Source organism: Cydia pomonella, chromosome 21 (genome assembly GCF_033807575.1).
Source record: "Cydia pomonella isolate Wapato2018A chromosome 21, ilCydPomo1, whole genome shotgun sequence".
Lineage (NCBI taxonomy): Eukaryota > Metazoa > Arthropoda > Insecta > Lepidoptera > Tortricidae > Cydia > Cydia pomonella.
Genome location: NC_084723.1, coordinates 1,493,247 through 1,509,661, shown reverse-complemented (window position 1 = coordinate 1,509,661; position 16,415 = coordinate 1,493,247).

Genomic DNA, 16,415 nt, shown 5'->3' with positions numbered 1-16,415 from the left:
ACTAACCATACTACAATACTGATCATCTAAATATTTTGAAATCAGTTTAGCACTGTATTTACTATCAAAGGCAATCACTAATAACTGTAATAAGTTAATCATTCTTGAATACTGTCATAGAGATAATGAATTATGAGTCTGAGATAAACTGTGATAATTACTCCCAATTCAAATCAATTCAATATCACTTGCCAACGATTGTCTCTTTTTACTTAGCCATTGCTAACCACTTCAATCAACAACTTCATACTCGTATATACAAGTATAATTACTATTTCCAGCCCTTATCATTCCGAACACTATTTTACAGTAAAATCATAACTGAACAACACACATAAATTTATTTTATACTCAATTCATTATGATTTATTCTAGTTTTTATTCAATCGTGCACCAAGAACTCACTAATTTTCGTTACTTTCAGATTCAGAGCTACTTGTACAGTCATCACCATTATCGTCAGTTTGCGTATTTATCCAGGGTTTAATACGATCAGCTGCCCATACATTACAATAGTTTCTCTGTGTAATATTAGACCCTACAATACTAGCTATTTCATACCTATCATTTTCGAGAACTTTTGTAATCCTAAATGGTCCTGTAAACTTGGGCAATAATTTCTTACTTTGACCTTCATTACTGGGGGTTGGTTTTAGTATCTTAACGAGATCTCCTACTTTATAAGTTCTAGCCTTTATCTTATGACTGTCATACCGTATCTTTTGAGACGCTTGATCTTTCCCAATGTGCGAACTTATTTCTGCTCTAATGTCATCTAAGGTACCGACTGGTCGTGTCTCGTGCAATATTTCTGAAAAAGCATTATCGCCTTTACTGACCATTCTAACTCCGAACATTGCTTCTGAAGGCGTTTTGCCAATCCCCTTATTCATGGTATTATTTAACCCCCACTGTACCTTCCCTAAAATAGTATCCCAATAGCGTTCACCTAACTTATTTGCGTACGCTGTCAGTGAATCAAGTATCGTTCGATTATATCGTTCTACTTGTCCATTAGCCCGAGGTGTACATACGGCATTAAGGATGTGCTTAATTTTTGATCGTTCACAGTAATTCTTAAATTCTTTTGAAGTGAAAGATGTTCCTCGATCAGAAATTAATCTATTGGGATAACCAAATGTCGTGAAGATATCTTCTAAGGCTCGAATCGTTAAGTTAGATTTAAGATTTCGAAGTGGTTTGAGTAAACAGAATTTCGTAAACGCGTCCACACATACCAGGAGATACGACTGACTCTTTGCACTTTTTACAAAAGGCCCTAAATGATCAATATGTATAGTGTCAAAGGGCCTATCTACCTTATGGATCGGATGCAATAGACCCTCTTTAGGTCCCGTTGGCTCTTTACTGTATGCACATTCAATACACGCACGGACATACTTGGTTATAAAGCGTCTCATCTTAGGGAACCAAAAGTCCTGTTTTATTTTCTCCAAAGTTTTCTCAACGCTGAAATGACCAATGTCATCATGATTAAACTTACACAACTGAAATCTTGCACATTTAGGAACAACCCATTTTAACTCATTTCCTACTTTTCTAAATAGTCTATTATCTTTAATCAAATAACTCTCTTTTATTTGGGAATACTCTTTATCTTCAAGAATTTTACGTATACGCTGAATTTCACTGTCATTTAACTGTAGACTAAGTAGCCAATCTTCCTGTGTAATTCTCAAAACTGAAGGTATAGGGTCTTGAATTGGTTCCGGTCCACAAGGCTGAGGGTTCCTACTGAGCGCATCGACATGAGACATAGTATGACCTGGTTTATATTGAATCTCGAAATCGAACTCCTGCATTGCAATCCACCACCGTGCTACGCGAGGGACGAGATCTCTCTTGGCAAAAGTTGCTCTTAATGCGCTACAATCAGTAACAAGGGTGAACTTTAAGCCTACTAAATATACTCTGAATCTTTGTAATGAACTGATGGCAGCCAAGGTTTCTAGTTCATACGCATGGTAATTTTGTTCTTCTAAGCTAGTTTTTCGACTGAAATAAGCTATAGGTCGGAAACTGCCTGTCGTATGGTCTCTTTGCATTAAGATTCCTCCTAACCCGTATTTGCTAGCGTCAGTATGTACCTGCGTTTCGCTTTGTGGGTTATAAATACCTAACAAAGGTCGTCGTGTAAGTGACTCTTTTAGTTGGCGGAATGCTTGTTCTTGTTCTGCTGTCCAGCACCAAGAACAGTCCTTTCTAGTCAAATCGGTAAGTGGTCTAGCTATGACCGCAAATCCCTTAATAAACTTTCGAAAGTAACTTGCTAAGCCAATGAATTGTCTCACTTCATGTACGTTTTGTGGTGTTGGAAAACTTGCAACGGCAGCAATCTTATCTTTTCCCGGTTTAATTCCTCTCTCACTTATTTCATAACCTAAATATTCTAATTCTTCTTGAAGAAAATTGCATTTTTGTAAATTTAAAGTTAGTCCCGCGTCTAATAACAATGTAAATGTGTTTTCTAATCGTACTATTTGTTCATTAAAGTCTTTTCCAGGTATAAGTATATCATCCATATAAGCGAGCGTGGAATTAAATCGGGAATTACCTAATATTTTATTTATGGTTCGCTGAAATACGGCAGGTGAATTTGCAAGCCCGAATGCCATTTTTTAAACTGATATAACCCATCCGGAGTGATAAAAGATGTATATGGTCTACAGTCTTCTCGTATAGGTATCTGGTAATATCCACTAGCGAGATCTAAGCTTGAATAATATTTATTCCCATTCAACATGTCTAACTGGTCCTCAATCCTTGGCATTGGGTAATGGTCCTTGACAGTTTTTTGGTTTAGCGCCCTAAAATCTACACAAAGTCTTCGCCCACCGTTTTTCTTTGAAACTAATAAAATAGGACTCGCGTATGGAGAGTTAGATTCTTCAGCTATATCATTCTCAATAAGTTCTGCCACCATATCCCTAACTGTCTGCCTCTCTGTGTAACTCAATCTATATGGTCGGTAGACGACTGGTGTTTGATCTTTAAGCTCAATAACCATTTCTGACGCATCTGTACATCCTAATTCTGATAAATTTTGAGCAAAACATGGCCTGTACTTATTGATCAAATCAACTAGAATCTTTGATTGGTCGTCAGATAAGTTTGGATTCATCTTGATATCATCTTTATTGAATGGTCTAAGAGTAGCCTGATTAGTTATTCTATTGCAAGAAACTAATTTTGATTCGTCTAGAGATTCCACAACAGAGACCGCATCAGCACGTACAAACAAGGATCCAGCCTTCAATGTTATTGGTTTCGTAGATTGATTACATACTGCAACTTTACAGTCTCCATTATGTAAACTATAGATTCCTCCTACGACACTATAGTCCATATTCTTCTGAGATCGTAAACTATCGTTAATCAAAATGTCGCAATTCCTTTGTTCGCTACTTTTACAGTCCACAAATTCAAACGCGCCTACCTTAGTGTCAGTTACAATCCTAAGAACTACCTTTTCACTAGTAGATTCGATATTATTTGTCAAGGTAGCCCAATCTATGTTTGTATTGTTTGTGTCACATTTCAATATATCTAGTCGCTCATGTGTTTTCACTGCTAAAACTTCAGGTCTTTCTGTAAAGTCCTGCCCTACTAAAATTTCCTCAGTTAGAACAGTAGAGTCTACGATGTAAGCGTCTACGTCGGCTGTGACTTCCCCTAATGTCAAACTGAACTTTGCACGTCCTAAGGGTGTATATGTATTGGGTCCAAATCTTATATTAGGTATATCACTATCGGATTTTGGTAAGGAGTGTTTATCAACAATATCTTGTCTGATCAAAGTACAATCGCTTCCAAAGTCAACAAAACTTTTTAACTCTATATTTTTGTTTATAAACACGGGCTTATAGTATTTTGAATCAGGTGTACGGCTTTGCGCAAACATTGTTTTCTTATCTGCAATTTTAGTATTCAATTTGTTGCGGAAACAATCATTAGACTTATGGCCCATCAAGTTACAATTATCACACTTAGCAATTGGTTTAGGACATTTAGTTGATATGTGTCCTTTTTCTTTGCAATTATAGCACGTAATTTCTGTTCTGTTAGAATTCCGGCAATTAACCGCGCGATGGCCTGATTTGTTGCATTTAAAACAGACTATATCATTGGAAGCGCTTGTATTTGGTCGCTTTAATGATCTCAAGCTAGTTTCTTTACAAAAATCCTTTAAAAATTTTAACAAATCCTCTGGGTCCGTTAAGCGGGCTGCCATAGCACTCGAACGCATGATTTTATCGTCTATAGCATAAACTAAACAATCGACAGCTTGTTTACCTTTAATACCGCATGCGTTAAGCAAAATCATTTTGTCATAATAATATTCGTCAACGGATTCTCCTTGTTTAAGTGACCTATCTAACATTTCCATTAATAAAGCAGCGTAATTCGTTTCTGAGGGAAACGCTCTAGTCAATCGTTCCTGCCATTCTGACCACGTCATAAGAATAGACTGCAACCCTTCGTACCACTTCTTAGCATAACCGGCTAACTTAGGTAACGCGAAATGAGAAGTTAGTTCATCCGTCCAACTATAAATTTTAGCACACTCATTTACTTTGGCTATCCAATTTTCTATCTTTTGATTCTTTTGTGCAGGATCGAAATTTGGTATTATTTTTTTATCATATGACATTTTATGTGTGTTAGACTTCAACAAATTTTGAAAAAACATAGCAACGTCAGTCAAACTAGAAGTTAACATCGGTACCTCAATATTTTCTCGCGAAGCTGCTGAGGCAGTCTCCTGTCTCTCTCCTGGCTCCAAAACCGGCTGCTCCGCCACTCCCTCATCTCGCTGTGCAGACGCTGCATCCGTTTCATTCGCCAGCTCAGCATCTCTTAATCTTTTCATTGGTGTCGCGAACGTATTGCGAACCAGCTAATATTTGCCAACGTCATGGAGTAGATGGCGTTAGTAGTCACGTTTAAGTAACCGCTTCTAGGTTATTGGGTTTTTTTGAGGGAAGTTGAGAGGGTAGATGAGAACGACAGTAGGAAAAAGGAGGTTGTGTGCGAACAAATCGACGCGGCAGTGATATTTGCTTTTAGATCAAGTCAAGAAGGTTCTTATGGTGTTATTAGAATAATGATGTGTCTCTGGTATATTGTGACCAACGTTATCAGTACTCAGAGTGAACAGTAATTCAGTGAGGCTAATATGAACTTAAGGTAAACTTTGTGTGAGGAATGGGGTCGCTATAAGGGGAGGGTTGGAGGCGACTATTAAGCTCAAGAAACCAGGTGGATAATCATGTGATACTCATGTTATATGTAGGTAATAAAGTCGGACACCAGCACAACTCATATCGTCATCTCACTAACATCCAGGCCTCATAGGTATGTAGTACATTTACATATCGCTTTCCAGTATCCGTAAAAGCATTAGCTCATTCGATAGGTTAATAAGTATGGTGAGCTTGATGACATGGTGGAGCATGCTGGGATTTTTTATTCACATGCACTGTTATCATCATCAAAAGTAACATATGTTTATCTCTAACTACAACTAACGAGCTACAATATTTGGTTTATTTAATTCAATTTAATGTTTTATTTCAACCATGAAGCCCATATTTATATTATTTCTACCAAAAAGGTATTCAGCAGGCGAATATTAGTGGTTCACCTGAGCACATAGGCAATTGAGTGAGTACCTACGTACATTTTAACTGAACATTCTTGCTCTTTGATATACAAGAGATTGCAAGTGTCAGTAGGTATCATAATATAGTTTATAAAAAGCAGATATATAAATACATACTTTCACGATTATTAATATTTTGCGACAAAGGGTAGTCTGAATTAAAAAGCTCTCTTTAATCTTTGAAAACAGTGTGTTTATTAGCCCTATAGCAGCTATAAGCAGTGGAATGGAATTTCAAGTTATGGTTTTGAATGATATAAATATTTAAATTTTTATGTTTTAGAACCAGTATTTGTCACTAATTGATGTGATAAAAATGTTTGTGTTTTACCAGAGCAGCAAAGTTAGTTTTCAACTCACGTGCCTTGAAACACTCGCAACGCTCAAGATTTTACTTTTACGCTCATGATTATATGTGACGTTACTAAACAGATTCAACATTTCGATGTTAAAAGAATGAGAGAATGGCAAAGACTGTCACATCAGAAAATATAGTTATCTCTACTGAATAATAAAAGGTAATCAGTAATCATTTATGAATCAGGTAGGTCTCAGTAAACATTCGTAATTCGTGTTTACTATAAATCCTATAAAACAAGTATTTATCATCAGTTTTTAAACACTGACTTAGTGACATTTTACCTTCAACAAGAGCCTTAGAACTCTTAAGTCTCACATTTCATTATATTGAAACCAAGTACCTAACTACATATTTCATTAAACATGTCGAAAATAATAAAAGGTGAAAGGACATTCAACTCAAATTTTAACGCCCAAAGCGGTAGAAATTTTGTCAATTATCAGTGAAGTGTCAGCAATTATCCAATTGTTCTCTTAAATGTCCTATACCATACCTGCTCATACCTAAGTTTAAGTTGAACAAGAGGTTTAACTATAATCTATATTTAGGTACCTATACGTTATGTTAATTTTGATATTTATATTTGATTATGCAGGGGACAAGGCACTTTACCTACGTGTTTAGATTTAGTTGCCTGACCAATCTTTGATATAAATTAAATAAAATCATGCACTAATAAACATTTACGACATTTGAATTAAAATTTGCTGGTCAATTTGTGTTGTGACCCAGGATGCATCCTTTCAAACAGCGACTTTATCACAGATTCAAATCATGCTGTTGATCAACAATTCATTAACAAAATAATTAACATTTTAATATTAAAATAATAAGAATCAAAATATCACATTCATTGTTCTGTTTGGCTGAATAGTTCTTATAGTTAATAGTATCAAATTTGAAGTTTATTTATCATGCGGATAGTTGATATAATGCCTTGCCGACTGTTGTTGCTTACAAACCAGTGTAGGTCTGACCTCCGATTTGGTATATTTTCTGTAACTTCGGGATCTAGTTATATTGGTCTTTATAATATTTTGTGAAAAGGACCATAATCTCTTATGAATCATGATGCTTTTGTATAACACGCATTGCTTGCAGAATATCCACTTTATCACAAATTATCAGCTCAGCCCTGATTTGACTCGTCGTGTGTGTCTTTTTAGAAAACGAATGTATCATGTTTAACGTATTAGGTAGGAACCAGATTTAACATTCGTTCGTTATACTTATATGATCCATAAATAGTCTCTTAGAATGAAACAAAATTTATCAAGATTAATAAAATAATACAGTACAAATATTCTTTGTTGCTCACCAATATAAAAACGAAAATAACATACAGATTAAGCACATAACTCAAACTATGGTGCACAACAAGCGGTCTTATCGCTGAAGAGCGGTATCTTCTAAACAACCAAACTAGGCTATTATAATCGTATGTTTTGCGCATCCATATCTTCACTAAGCTAAAATCAGAAGCATTCGCATTGCGTGTAATTCAAAATTCGAAATCAACCCTTTCACTTCGTTTGAAGGACTAGAACCACTCATAACATAAGAGATGTTAAGGAATGTCTTGCCTCATTGTTGTTTGTTGTTACAGTTGTAAGGTATTGGTACGGGTTGGTTTCTTAGAAGTTATAGGTATCATTTAGATGCAGTAACCTGTAACGTGCCTTAGTGAAAATGCAGGAGGCACTTGAAATCAGATTACAATTTGATGTCATAATATGTACATGGCTACCCAAACTCAAAGGACCAGGACCATCATTGAGACTTAATCAGAATCGCGCAGCCACTCCAATGGCACCAGCAAACTGCCAATAATGGGGCTCTCGCTAGATTTAACAGTTGGCATGCATGATATTGCTGTCCTAAAAAATAAACGGTTAAAAGGATTGTAAACGAATAAAGAACTGCCGAATATAAATATTATGTTTAAATAATATTCACTTACTTTTTCTGTTCATGTAACTCAGCACAGTATCTTGATTCAATCCCAATTAACATTCCAATCTAGAGATTGTCATCAGAGAATCAGTAAATATCAACTTGTATAACAGTAAATTGCAAAGGCAAAACTGTTTAGTATAAGCCACCAGGCTATTATAATATGTTTGCACCTAAGCCATACCCTATAGGTATAAGGACTTCCTATTATTATCAACCATTGATTCATAGTGTGGACAGTCACAGATTAGCGATTTGATATAAACTAATTAGATAAATAATAACTTAACTTCTGAATTGTGTATGTATCTATGTCATGTACATGCGATGACCCAAACCTAGGGTTAAAAATATTAAAATATATTATTATTGAGAAGACTTCAAATGAAATGCATACTAATTGAATGGGCTAGTGGTTTCTTTATTATCTATTTTATTCCAACAAAAACAGGTAAGAGAGTGGTAGATAATTTAAAGAATAGTCACTAGCCATGCATAACTATTTTAATTTTGTTAAATGAAAGTGGAATCGAGCAGTAGATGTTAATTGATGTCGCCAACTCAATCGAGTCTACTCGTCGTAGATGTACATATTAAGTACCTTCAACCTTCATACTCATAGTAATAATTACAAAGGCGGTAGAAGACCATGGTGGATACATTTCTGAATAAGATCAGAATTTCTCAAGTATTGTGTTATTTTAATAAATGTAATGACAGAAGGAATTCAGATATAATATCATCTATGTTGTATAATATCATCTTTAGAAGCAATAAAAAGGACTTTATTATTAATTATTTTAGTATGCAAAAGCTCAGACCATTATACCTTTAAAAGGAAGAGATTAATCATAAGCCAAATAATTATTGATCGGGACACCTCAGCTTGTTAGCTTGTTTATCAGATTTAATCGGATTGAAATGCAGACTGGAGCTACACTATGATCCCAAGAATCATAATCACAATTAGAATCAGATGTCATTTTAATATTGCCGTGAAATATCGTAGTGTTAAGGCTGCACTCGACGCCAATGACCTCGCGCGTGTGGGCGGAGCTTTATACCCCTCACCGCACCACCCGCTGCAAAAGATCGAGCGCGCAGAGCTATGCGTTCGAAATAGAATATCGCTTGCTCGCGCGTGCAATGCAGCACAGGTCCGTCTAGCAATACGACTTGCCTCGCACTGCCTCCGCAGAGGGGGGTAATGGTAGGAATCTAGGCGGAATTTAGGCTTATTGTTTTTAGGAATTGAGGCATAGTTTTATGAAATTGCAAAAAGCAAGAAAACCAAATCATTTTATAGTGTCTTGTGAGAATGATTGTAAAGTTCCATATTTTTGCAGAAGTAATATCGATCTAACTGAAAGAAATATAGTTGTGTAAATTAAAATAGATTTCCAGAAAAATATATCATCGGTCATATCTTGTAGATTGTTATATATTTTTTGCTGCTCAGAAAGTATCAATCTTTAATATAAAATATGGTTCTGAATAACTTAGTTTTACGGTATTTTGCGGGAAGAGGAGCCGTAATTGGTTTATGTAAGACTCCTACAGTAGCAATAGTCACAAGACAGATTTATCAAAGTCTTATTCGTTGCCGTATCGTCATAAGTCACTGTGGACACCTGTCCTGTGTGGTTCTTCACCAGTGCACTCGAAGCCGCTCTTTCTTGGGCGGTGTATGCTAGCCTATAATGTGGATTTATCTTTAATGTTATTCTGTTCGCCCAACGCCGTGTGACCATACGTCCATCCCTACGCTTCCTTGGCTCTTCCTTTCTTGGTTCGGCCTCGATAGCCGAAGAAACTAAGAACGCTATGGGTACAAACAGTGGATAACCTCGGTGATGTCGAGTTTGTCAAGAGTTGAAGCAGTTGTACCGTACTAACGTTCAAGCATTCTTCGCCAGCACCATATCTCAAATGCATCTGTCCTATGATGGGTTTCAGTTTCAATGGTCTAGGTTTCGGACATGTAAAGAATATGATCGAGAAACCAAGGCGCCCGCATTAGTCTGATCCTTGTTTTATGTTATTCCATATGCATGTCCTGGCGAGTCGTTTCACCGCAGCTTTGGCCATATGAGCTCTTCTGATCACCTTTTTGTCGCAGATACCATCGTCAATTATTTAAGATACCAAGTAAACCAACAACTTGCCTCAAGATCGTGCAATTCATTGATTCTCTTAATTTTACCAGGAAGATTGACATGCATCATCTTCGTCTCATTTCTATTGATCATAAGGTATGGATCTGGATCCTGAAAATGGACTCATTACTGGCATACTCAATCTTTTGTAGCAGAACCGAAATTCATTTTCCACAGACACTTAACCTAATATAGTCATGTCATCTGCAAAACTGAGTTTATTGATTAGTTGGCCACCAACTTGGACATCACCCTCACAACCTTCCAATACTCATTGTCTATTCACAGATCTCAGTGAACAGTTGCACTCCTCGTTCAACTATAAAAGGATTACGTGTTGCGGTATCCCCATTTCTCATAACTCTGAACATTTTACTCCAGTTGAAGAAATCAAAAGCCTTTGCGAATGCGAAGTCAATAAAGCGCAAAGCCTTAAAGAGTATACAGACGCCGCACCCACTGTATTGCTACTTTGAGAATCTGGCACACGTTGAGAATTTGCTACTGAGTACCCATCTATATGTCTCGCATGGTTGTTAAAGTTGTGAAGTGATTATTCATGAATAAAAGAAACAGAGTGGGTCAATTTGATGGACACAGCAGTTAAAACACTGTGGTGCGGAAGACTGGCGATATTCTGCTTAATTTAAGATCTGATCGGAATGAGGAAGATGGATCGGTATCTCGGATGTACAGTATATGTATTTCTGTTTCTACCATCCTTAGCAGGACTGATGCATGTGCACGGGGATGTAATCAAAGAGTAAACATATCGAAAGCTGCCACGAAAAGCGGACTTACTGTGTTGCGTGCCGTTAAGCCTGAGGACACCACGTATATGACCCTTCGAAATCTTAAGTTTTTCAAATAGATAAGACGGCTGTTAATCGCGAATGACTCCAAAAAGCAATGATGCAAAGTGCAAGGTAGGTCTGGCAGACATATTTAATAGGTTATAACGGTTTAAAAATGGTGTGATGTGAGAACGGCAAGAAACAGAAAAGAAAAGCATTTTGAATGCGTTGAATTAATACCGAGGTACTCGCCAGCATCCACCCCCCAAAGGCGGTATCAGTGTAGCTCAATTTAGACAGAATAAAGTGTGGCAAAAATGTTTATGCGTAAATAGACGTGAATAAAATCACGGACGCGATATAAAACTTTAAGCCTATAAAACAGTTTAAAACAGTTGCTTGACTGTCCCAACATATTTAAACTAGATTATTTCACACCAGGCGCGATATAAACGCACCAGAGTAAGAAGAATAAAAACCACTTTGCAAACAAACAAACAGAGTTCATTTTGACTCAATATCTGCTTCATAAATCGAAATGAACGGTAAGAAAAGGTGCCTTGAATATCACATCACTTGTTTTGGATTTGACGGTTCGAAGTGGGAGCCTGATTTGATACATCTATTGAATGTCCAATAAGCATAAAAAAAAGGAGTGTGGTCGAGTTGTAGATGGATTCTATTTTACATTCTGATTTGTGATTATACATATAAAAATAGCGTGACTCTCCCTTGGCTGGGGAGGGCTGCCGGACATGAAGTGGGTGCACCCAGAGATGGACATGTCAACAGTGGCCTTAATGGATAAGCGAATAGATTTAAAGCGAATACTTAACATAGTAGATTACTGCGAGTAATATACAGTAAAGAAAAGTAGTGGGAATTTAGGTTACATACACCCGTTCGGATAAGACGGCCGCATTTGTCTGTGTGGTAACTATCATTGCATACAAAAACGTATGTTCTTTTCGATCACGCGGTCGTCGCAGTGTTCAAAACAGTTACAGTTGTTTACGTCTGCTGTAGTAATAGTTGTGACACTTGAAGTGGTGAAATAGGTTATTATGTTAATAACGATGTCAAAAGAGCAAAGTGACAAAGTGACAGAGCGAATCACAGATGGTAGTTATAGATGGGATAGACCTATCGCGAACGGAGTTCCCACTGTTTAATAATACCGATATTTGATATCAGATCGCATTGCCACTCTCTGACACATGGGCCGCATGACGCGGTCTCTTCTCGTGACCTAAATTGCAACTAGGGACTGCTCGGAGCAATCTAGAACCGTACGCGCGGGAGTGTAGGAAATAACATTGGTCATGGGTTGACGGAGAGACCAGTAATGGACCAAATATGACAGGTCGCAGCCGTGATCCCACTCAGCTCAGCTCAGACATCGATGGACGCTCACACCAGTTTCAGGATCCTGCTTTCAATCAGTTTAGCACGGAAATTGATCAGTATTCAGATCAGTCTTAGGATCCTGTTATTAGTTGACTCAGCCAAACATTGATGAATGCTCAGAACAGACTCAGAATCCTGTTCTTTATCAGCTCAAGATAGATCACTCACAACTCAACTCAGACCAGATGCACGATTGGATCGATCTCAGAAACGCAGTGTTTCAGCACATTTCTGTAACGTCATCAGAAATTGCACAAAGTCTCAGGCCGTGCCGATTCACAACGCAAAGGGTGAATCATGCGGTTCGAGAATGGACGGCTCTTATTATCTGATTGTTGATTTATTTATATGTTTGCGTATAGACATCTAATTTCAATTAAGAGTAGCATTTTCTTTCTGGGCGGGAGTGTCGCGAACGTATTGCGAACCAGCTAATATTTGCCAACGTCATGGAGTAGATGGCGTTAGTAGTCACGTTTAAGTAACCGCTTCTAGGTTATTGGGTTTTTTTGAGGGAAGTTGAGAGGGTAGATGAGAACGACAGTAGGAAAAAGGAGGTTGTGTGCGAACAAATCGACGCGGCAGTGATATTTGCTTTTAGATCAAGTCAAGAAGGTTCTTATGGTGTTATTAGAATAATGATGTGTCTCTGGTATATTGTGACCAACGTTATCAGTACTCAGAGTGAACAGTGATTCAGTGAGGCTAATATGAACTTAAGGTAAACTTTGTGTGAGGAATGGGGTCGCTATAAGGGGAGGTTTGGAGGCGACTATTAAGCTCAAGAAACCAGGTGGATAATCATGTGATACTCATGTTATATGTAGGTAATAAAGTCGGACACCAGCACAACTCATATCGTCATCTCACTAACATCCAGGCCTCATAGGTATGTAGTACATTTACATATCGCTTTCCAGTATCCGTAAAAGCATTAGCTCATTCGATAGGTTAATAAGTATGGTGAGCTTGACGACAATTGGTTCCGTGATCGATTCTCGCTGAAATTCACACAAGTAAGGTCTTACTACTTTGAAGTCATAAACAATGCTACTCAAGTACGAAGTTCTTATGTTTTTTAATGTTTAATCATCCTAAAGAATCTCAACAAAAACATACGAAACAAGGGAACTAGAAGTCTAAACTTATGTTGAAAGCTATTAAACAATTGCAGATTAACATATTCCTGTATAATAAAATAAAATTAAACTGAGCATTCCATTAATTTCATACTTTATTTACTGGAATTTTATAGTTTTCGATACCAAAACAAATATCGAAAAAACAAAAGAGAACCTAAGATTGATTTCATTTATGTATCATTATACTTTTAGTAAGACGGTCATAGTAATTATATATCACTATTATTATTAACCAATAATCGTGTTATTAACCACCATGAATTAAGCTCACACATTTTGTCACTTAAGTAACAAAAAATAAATAAAAAATAAATAAAAAAAGTATATATATACAGCTAACGCTCAAGGAAATAACGTTACTCGCCTGTTGTATTTCTCGTGCTGGTGTGTAACCCTGTCGCTTAGAATTCGAAGCACGCGGAGACCGCTCTCGTACCAAGCTCTCACGATGACGTTCGACCCGCCGTCGTTTCGATGGCGACCTGCGCTGCGTCGATCGTGACCTCCGCTTCCCACCATGGTGGCTTTTCGTAGACTCCGTGGATCGCTCTCTGCTACTCGTACTACGGTATCGCCGACTCGTCCTTCGTCTGGATGTACCGCGCAATGTATCCTTATAGCGTGAACGTCGCTCCCTCGAACGAGACGTCCGACTTGGTTTGTTTTTATTACTCCGTCCCGTCATGTTTCATGTGTATGTACGTGTATGTACTTCATGTATCCCACTTCTGATAATAGATATCAGGTAAAAGTAGAACACCAGAAATTCAGTCACAAGGTTTTATTATTTATGTTCAAATAATTCACCACAAAATGATAATTACATTATTAATAAATGATATTTTACAATTTAGCACTTATTTTAATAACTAGTGAACGGCTTCACAGCTCAACCGCAAAAGACCCCGATCCTCAGTTGTCCAGGTATTTTATACCTGGCGAAAATAGCACCACCTCGATCGGACGTGACGTCACAATCAGCCGTTTTCATAAACCACGTGATCTCGTATTTTGTTAGCCAATACACTTACTATTTACGAGATCACGTGTTTCGTATTTGAAATAAATAATAAACAAATTATTTCTTACACTATCAAACATATGACTATTTCTTTTGATTTGATTTTCTGCGCAGAAGCCGGATAGACAAAAACTTGCAAATAGTTATGACCATCGATTTACGGGCTACGGCCGAACCCACAAATTCGTGCACTTCTTTTTTACGAGCATGTAGTTTCCCCTTAATAACTTATTGTTACTCTAATTTGTGATAAATAAACACACATAACTCTTTTACTGTAATAATTAAGTATTAAATAACAAGTTTGATACCAAAATTATACAAAATTAAGAACTTACGTGTGCCACTGCTCCCATCAAAAAATGCCACCATCTTCAAAGCAGTCTCGCGACGGACTGATCCTACTGACCTGCGGTATTTAGTACTGAAACGTGTCGCTAATGTCTGCAGATTCGATCGGAATAGGTCTGAGCTCGAAAAGACAATTTACTTGCGGGCAGGATTTTTTAAAAGTAATTTGCAGAATTATATCGAACCGGTCGTAAAGGGTTAAGAAGAGGTAAACAACAGGCAGTCTTATCGATCGCTAAAAAGCGATCTCTTCCAGATAACCTTTAGACACACACACATGCAACAGAAATTAAGCTCATTACTTATTAATCACTCGACAGGTTATACCGCCTTTAAAATATTCAATTCGAATCCAAACCAACGTCTAGCAAAAACCTCATACCGCTCAAACACAGCTGAGTTCCAAAATTTATAGCAAAATTCTACTAACATGTCAAAAAGTTCTTTCAAAACTTCATAATTAGGGTTGTTTGGAACCAAAGTTTAACAAGCCTGTTGTAAAATACCAGACGGAATAAGCCAGTTTAAGCTGGTCCTTCATTACGCATATTTGGTAAGAATATTGAGATCACGTTACTCTGGTTTTTGGATGTTTAAACTAAACCACATTCGCAATTAGACCGGCTTTACAAACTCAGAATGACACACATCGTATCAGAAGGACCAATATTAGCACGGCCCTGATACGGTACAGTTATTAAGAGACGAAAGGTCAAAATACGCTGGACATTCAAATTTCTTGTAAAGCTCTGGTCCAGTCCAAATGAGTGTCGACTTTGAGTCAATTCCACATGTTAACTTCCTTTAAATGTCGGATGGTAGGTGTCGCCCTACTAATTGATGACCCTATGAATTGAGGTAGAGGTACCCCCAATGTCTCCCCTAGGGATCAATTAGTTCTGTTTCCTTTACTGTTAAAAAAAACACAATTTGTTTAGGTAATAAAACTCCGACTCAAAATCTTACGGAAACTGTACGAAAACAACAAACACGTATTTTCCAGCATTAAGCATCTTCCGAGTAATATTTTAGCGTGACAAACGCTCATAGTTGTGAAATATGGCGGGAATAATACACGCGTTAGGAAGAGTTTATTTCAAGAATAACAGATTGAAAAAGGGGTTAATGCGACTGCTAGAACTAGAATCCCTGCATTTTTTAAATACTTGTTTAAGTCGTTTATACGTTTTCCCGCATAAGATGTGTTTTCGACAATATTTCGCTACTTTGCGTGCGTAACCAACCCTGCAATTTCGAGGGGACAACGTTTTTATCGAAATTAAACCCTAATATTTATGTTTTTAAAGCTCTTTGTCGTCAATCACACATTTTTCAACATTTACACTATGTCAGAAATGCATTACTTGGTATTACTTTCATATAAAAATATGTGTCAATGTCCATCAAAAACTGAAGTCTATGGAGGTGATTTTATCATATCTAAGAACTTGGTTTTAGGTTAGATAAAAGGGATTTATTCTGCATTCAATTTAATAAATGATGTGCTAAAGTAATATGATTTCAATTAAAAACATTTGCCCAACTAA